The 6,138-nt window shown below is 48.9% G+C and overlaps 1 long non-coding RNA gene across 2 annotated transcripts; it reads left to right on the top strand.

Annotated features, from left to right (window-relative positions):
- Positions 1-2,959: 2,959 nt before the first annotated feature.
- On the top strand, positions 2,960-5,686 carry LOC136019661 (uncharacterized). Of its 2 annotated transcripts, XR_010615000.1 has the most exons (3): positions 2,960-4,148; positions 4,579-4,759; positions 5,345-5,686. It is a non-coding gene; the product is annotated as an uncharacterized LOC136019661 (long non-coding RNA). The 2 variants fall into 2 exon arrangements; XR_010614999.1 differs by having other exon boundaries at positions 2,960-4,759.
- The last annotated feature ends 452 nt before the right edge of the window (positions 5,687-6,138 follow it).

The following is a 6,138-nucleotide window of genomic DNA, read 5'->3' as shown; positions in this document are numbered from 1 at the left end:
CAAAGGCAGCAGTTGTGCAGACAAGTTCTCTTGGAGTTACAGCCAGGCACCAGCTGAATGTGACTCAACAGCATCCTATTCCTGGAAACAACACAGATGATGTTGAATGTATGAACAGGAATGTAGCGTGAGATGCGTGACGTGGTCCTTCTTCCTCGTGGTAGTAAAAAGCCTTTCTTGGAATGTGGTGTCCAGTTGCACTTCATGGAAAAGTGGGGCTTTCCATGGGCATAACCAGAGGAAAGCAATGAAAAGGGTAACAGGGTGGATGAAGGGGCTTGTTTCGAGTTGGGGGGAGAGACATGGTTTCAAATCAGTAAGAGCTACAAAGAAAGAAGGAAACACTTTCCCTCACTGCTGCAGGTAGGACAATGAGGTTACATTTAGCTTGGACATCAGAATGGGCAGCAGCAGGAGTTCAGCTCTGGAATGCCTTTCAGGGCTGGTTGTGGGAGCTCTGGAATCTGAGATTTTAAAGGAAACATCAGTGGGCATCTTGTGGGGCCGGTGCAGATGTCGGAGGCGCTGGGGACCCGAGTGCCTCCTGACTTATGTTTTGCTACTGAGGCCTTCTGCAAGGCAGAGAACTACTGTTCTGGAGCAGAGCACCACGGGCAGAGCTCCTGAGCTTGACCTCAGGGCGCACAGCCATGTGTTTGCTTTATTCATCTTTTAAAATAGCTCTTGTGGTCATAAGAGCATCTGCAGGAGGCTGCCTAGTTGCTATGAACTTCCTGACACCGCCCAGTGCAAGGCACTTTCCATGCTCCCATTCCAAAGTGTTGGGAGCACTGAAACCCTCCAGCTTTTGAGTGAACGTGTCCCACACCTTGCATGTATGTCTATTGTGTGAGAATAGGTGGAGTGACAGCAGTGCTTCGTATGAACCTGTGTGTGGGATTCGTGCACGCAACTCCTTGATGCTTCTTAACTGCGTGCACACGTGGGATGCTGCAGTCTGGAGGGACTGATCTCTTCGCCAGTTATTGCAGCAGGTTATCTTTAACCTTTCCCTGAATTATTGCCAGAGGTTTCTTACTTCAAACCCGAGTTCTCTGCTTTTATTTTCCCCAGAACAACATTCCAGCTGAGAAGAGAGCAACCAGGGCTGGTGCTGCTGGCTTTATATTCCTTGGATAGACGTGCAGGTTGCTTGGCACACGTGCAATGCCCTATTTCACGCTGCTGGCCAAAGAGAATAGCCTATATCCCTGTGCAGAGACTCCCATTGAGCTCCTGCCTGCCCATGGAGGGCATTGCAGGAAGAAAACTCCCTCCCTGACCATATACTAAAAATAGGCTGATGCTGTGCAAACACGCGGCTGTGAACTTCCTCATGGCACGCAGCCGTGCAGCTGCCTGACAGTTTGAGCCTGGATACCTCTCCAAAACAAGTCGCTGAAGCTAAACACAATCAGCAGCACTTTTAGTCGCGTTACTCCCTGCTGCGTTGGACCGGTTTTAGCTTCTTCCAGAGCAGACAGCAAACTTGGGATCTAAGTTAAGTTGGTTTTTTACTTAAACCATGGTTAAAACTGGTGCTGGCAATGCCTGAAGTCTGTAGAGTTCAAAGCAGGGAGGATGCCTTTAATCTAACCCTGAAATAATCAGCTGACACATCCCAGAAGTGCTTTCCTGCAGAGTTAAGAGCTGCAGTTGTTGGGCTGCAACAGGTTTTGAAACTCCAAATTGCTGTGAATGAAACACCCTTAAATTCTGCTTTACCAATGTGAAATGGGAAAGGCAGTTCTCTGCTTTAGAAAGGATAAATGTCAGGCTGGGGGCAATTGGACTGAGAGACAGAAGTGATTCATTCAGGCTTTGAAGCCCATGAGTTCTCTGGGTTTGCCATCTTTTCCAGTGACTTTTACCCACTTCTTAGTGCCAGCGTTTTGCCCTAAAAGAAACCACATCACGTTCTTTAGGTTTTGACTACAAAGACTGCCGTTTCAGTCGATGTTTCAACTGAAGTATCAGGCTTCCTTGTTCTCTGTTTCAATAGCTGTTGATTGTTTAGACATAACAAGATTCATATTTGCCTTTATAATGATTGCTCACTTGTAGCAAGAGTATTTTCCGAGATAGTTATTAAATCTGTGGATCATTTTCAGCTATTGCGCAGGAATCACTGAAAACACAGTAATTTTGCGTAGCTGTTTGTTCTCTTTATGTATTGTCAAATACTCTGCTTTATTTGCATCCTCTGTATCCCGTTACCCGATTTGTGCTGCAGTTAAACAGAAGATCAATGTCATTGTACTTATGTTCTTATTAAGCTCTCATCGATAGCAGGACCACACTAGGCTGTATGTTTGTAATTTAAGATGTGCTTGGCAGGGGTTCAAAGAGACAGGAGCTCTTGGAAAGCCTTTCTGGTGCTGCCCAACAGTATTTACATCAGAAGGGAGCTGTGGTTTGGGAAGCTTGGCCAGACTCAGAAGCAGCCAAGCAACCTGAGCCTTGGTGAGTTTAAAAACTGTGGAAAACATGGATTAGCCCATCAGCTAACAGAGGTTTATTACTTGAGTGGCTTGCAGTTAATAGATAAAATTAAGACAAAAGTGTTATTTGAAGCAAAATCCTCCTTGTGTCCTCTCTGTTGAGCACTTTATGGTTTCTGCAATAGGGTCAGTGTCTGGAGCCAGATGGGTTCAAGAAGCATCAGGCTTATTCTTTCAGCTCTCTGGAGAGCAGGTTCAGAGGAGGTCCTGGCCTCTCTGTCCCAAAGCAAGGCTGTTTTCTCCCCTGAGAAATGCTCTCCCCCTTCCCATCCTTGTCTCGTGCGGTTTTTGGAGGGGGGCTCTCAGGCAGGATTATGGGTGGGTGACAGCATGCAGAAATCATAGCTCCCTGCTGCCTTGCAGGTCTGATGTGAAGGAGAGGGGAGTCCTGAAGCGCAGTTCCTGGTGTGTGCTGCTCCTCTCGGTTTCCCTTGTGCTCTACCTGGAGAAGATGTCTGGGATAGTTGAGCGAATGCCACAATGCAGGGCATGGGAGGCAGGGCCCTGCCCCTGAAGCCTTTCTGCACTGGGACAGCGCCAGCTGGATCTGCAGTACAGCCTTCTATCAGCAGTCATCTGCTCAGGGTGCTGCCTCCTGCTTGCTTGTGGCCTTCCTCATTCTTCTCCCTGTTGCTAAAACAGTCTTGCCACCTCTTGCCTTCTTCACGCCACAGCCTTTTGGCCCCTTTGTCTGTGCTGGTATCAACAGGTTTAATTTGGTTCTTAAATGATCTCTGAACTTGGTTCACTTGCGTGTAGCTGCGCAGGCAGCTCAGTGAGACGTGTGACACGGCTATTGTCCTACAGCTTTAGGAATGCTTCCTGAGTTTGCAGGCAGGTGGGTGAAAGCAGATTTAACTGTTCATTACTCAGAAAGCAGCTGAGCAAGGAGGGGAATCCACATCCCAGAATCACAGAATCAAATTGGTTTGGGTTGAGGGGACCCTAAAGCTCATCCAGTTCCAACACCTTCCACTGGAGCAGCTTGTTCCAAGCCCCTGTGCCCAGCTTGGCCTTGAACACTGACAGGGATGGGGCAGCCACAGCTTCCTTGGGCAGCCTTTTCATAGATACTTGTATAACACTGTGCCCCAGAGCTGGATCAGGGCTGCAGGGGGGCTCTCCCCAGAGCACAGCAGAGGGGCAGGATCCCCTCCCTGAGCTGCTGCTCATGCTCCGGGGGTGCAGCCCAGCACATGGCGGGGGTTCTGGGCTCAAGGACACACTGAAGGGAGCTTCTCATCAACCAGATGATGAGATGGGTAAGAGGAGTAAAAGGAGGTCAGGGGCTTTATGGTGTCCTCCTGGGTTTTCAGTGCTATGTGACAATATCTCTGATAAACACTGGTGGTCCCCTCGTGTGGCATCAGGGGTGCTTGGTGAGCAGGAAGAGGAGCAAGCCCAGACCCCGGAGCTGGGTCACAGCAGCAGGACTTGGGCTACTCAAAGTCTTGGGTGCCTCCAAAGGTGCAAGACCCCCCAATACAGGGTTGTGCTTCGGGTCTGGCAGCTCCGCTCCAGTGATGGGATCTGCTTTTGCTTGTTTTGTGCCATTTTCAGCTAATCCGTGTTTAAATCTCTGCAGGCCCTCGGGCTGGCCCTTGGCACTCAGTAAATCCTGTCAGCAGGACATCAGCGTGTCTTTAGGTACGTGTCGTGCCAAGTGCCAGCCTCTCTCTGTGTTGTGACGGACACTTGTGTCTGGTCCTGCTGAACAGGGAGCACTGGGATAATTCCTAACGGATGTTTGCAGACAAAAGGCGATGAATAGCACAAGTAACAGCACAAAAGGTTGGTGTGCTCTGCAGCAATCCTGTTGCTGAGGATGGCTGATGTTCTGTTGTGTCATTCTTGTGTCAGTGCCCATTCCTTACACTACTGAATGAAGAGCAAAATGTCTCTAATTCCTCCAAGCCCTGCCCAAGTGTAACTTTTCTGTACAAAGAGGCAATGATGTACATAAAGGATGCTACCTGCATCTCCAGAGGAATGCATTGGCTCAAGAGGGGTTGATAAAGTACATTGGCATTTATTAGCTGAGCAGAGAGTGAAATCTTGGTAACTTCTCATCATCCAGGGACCAGTCTGGAAAGAAGTAAGTAAATAGACCCCGCTCTCCAAAATCCGTGGATACTGTCCCTGGGAATCACTTTGATGACTAATTTCTGCAAAAGTCAACAAGACAAAAGAACAGGAATAACATCATTTTAAAGGGTATTTTGCAACAAACAGCACCTATTCTGAATTCCTGAGGAAGGGTGAGTCTCCGACTTGTTTTGGTACGTCTGGCTTCCTCTCCCGTTTGAAGCATTAGGCTAGGAACTGATTTTAGGCAAGTTAAACTCCTAGTCAGAGTGGTGGGGTTGCTTGTGGGGAGGATGGGATGCTTGGAGGCTAAACTCATGTGGTTTATGCTCTATAGATCATCCAATTAGATACTGCTTTTTGATTTTCCTCCTGGTGGATGATGCTCATCTCAGGACTGGGAATATTCCATTTTCCCCTATTCTCTCTGCACTGGTCATAAGGGAGTCCTGGAAAATCCGTTGTGCTCTTTGCTTTTTAGGAGCTTTGTGGGAAGACCCCAAACATCAGATAAATTCCCTGTGAGTCACTTGGCACCAACAGCAAAGCTGGGAGGAAGAAATGAGGAAAAGAGGGGAATCGGGGAATGGGGGTGACCTCGAGAGCTGACTCAGAATGTGCTATTTCAAGTGCTTCCAAACAGCAAACCCTCAGCTGTTATCACCCGTTACGTTACTCCACCACTGGGGCACGTGGGGTTTAAAAGTCTGTTCATAAAAGTCTGTTAATAAACTTACGTACAACTGCTGCCCACACAGGTCACAAGTCACCAGGCCCAAGCACTGAGACGCGCCTGACTGGCAACACGAGGACAAAGCAGGTCTGAGATCAGAAATCTACTGGGAGACAAGACATATTTATTTGAATGAATTTGCCTTCCTAAAGGCTGTGTGCACCAGAGACACCAGAACATTGACTCTCCCGCCTTATGCACCACCCAGCCAGAAGATGTGCATCTCCCAGGTACCCCTGAACCCCCTTCTTTCCCCCTGCAAAGCCCCTCTGGACCAGCAAGAACAAAACTGCTCATCCCTAAATCTGTTGCTGATCTGGGCTAACCAGCTTCCTGTAGTATCAGCAAATACTTCTGCTTTTGTAAAGCTGTGCTTCCCTCTGTAACTGGATGCCAGCGGGACCAGGAATGCTTTGGATCGAGGAATGTGCTGGTTGGCGGGAGGAACAAAGGAAGTGCTCACCCAGAAGGGCAAAACAGGACTAATGCTTTTGTCTGCTGGGCACAGAAGTCAAGCCCACAATTTTTTCTTGCCCTTTGCTTGCCTTTGGATGACGCTTTAAACAGCTGACATGGGTTTCAATCATTAGTGAGGAATGGGCTCAGTAACAGCCGTGCATTGGGTTGCATCCTTATACCTTAGAGCAGCCCCAGTGCCCAAAGGGGCTCCAGGAAACCTGGAGAGGGGCTTGGGACAAGGGCCTGTAGGGACAGGCCAAGGGGAATGGCTTGAACCTGCCCGAGGGGAGACTGAGCTGAGCTCTTAGGCAGAAGCTCTTCCCTGTGAGGGTGCTGAGGCGCTGGCACAGGGTGCCCAGA

The sequence above is a fragment of the Lathamus discolor genome, chromosome 9, assembly GCF_037157495.1.
Source record: "Lathamus discolor isolate bLatDis1 chromosome 9, bLatDis1.hap1, whole genome shotgun sequence".
Classification (NCBI taxonomy): Eukaryota; Metazoa; Chordata; class Aves; order Psittaciformes; family Psittacidae; genus Lathamus; species Lathamus discolor.
Note: the sequence above shows the minus strand (reverse complement) of the source record. Positions and strands in the feature narration are given on the sequence as shown.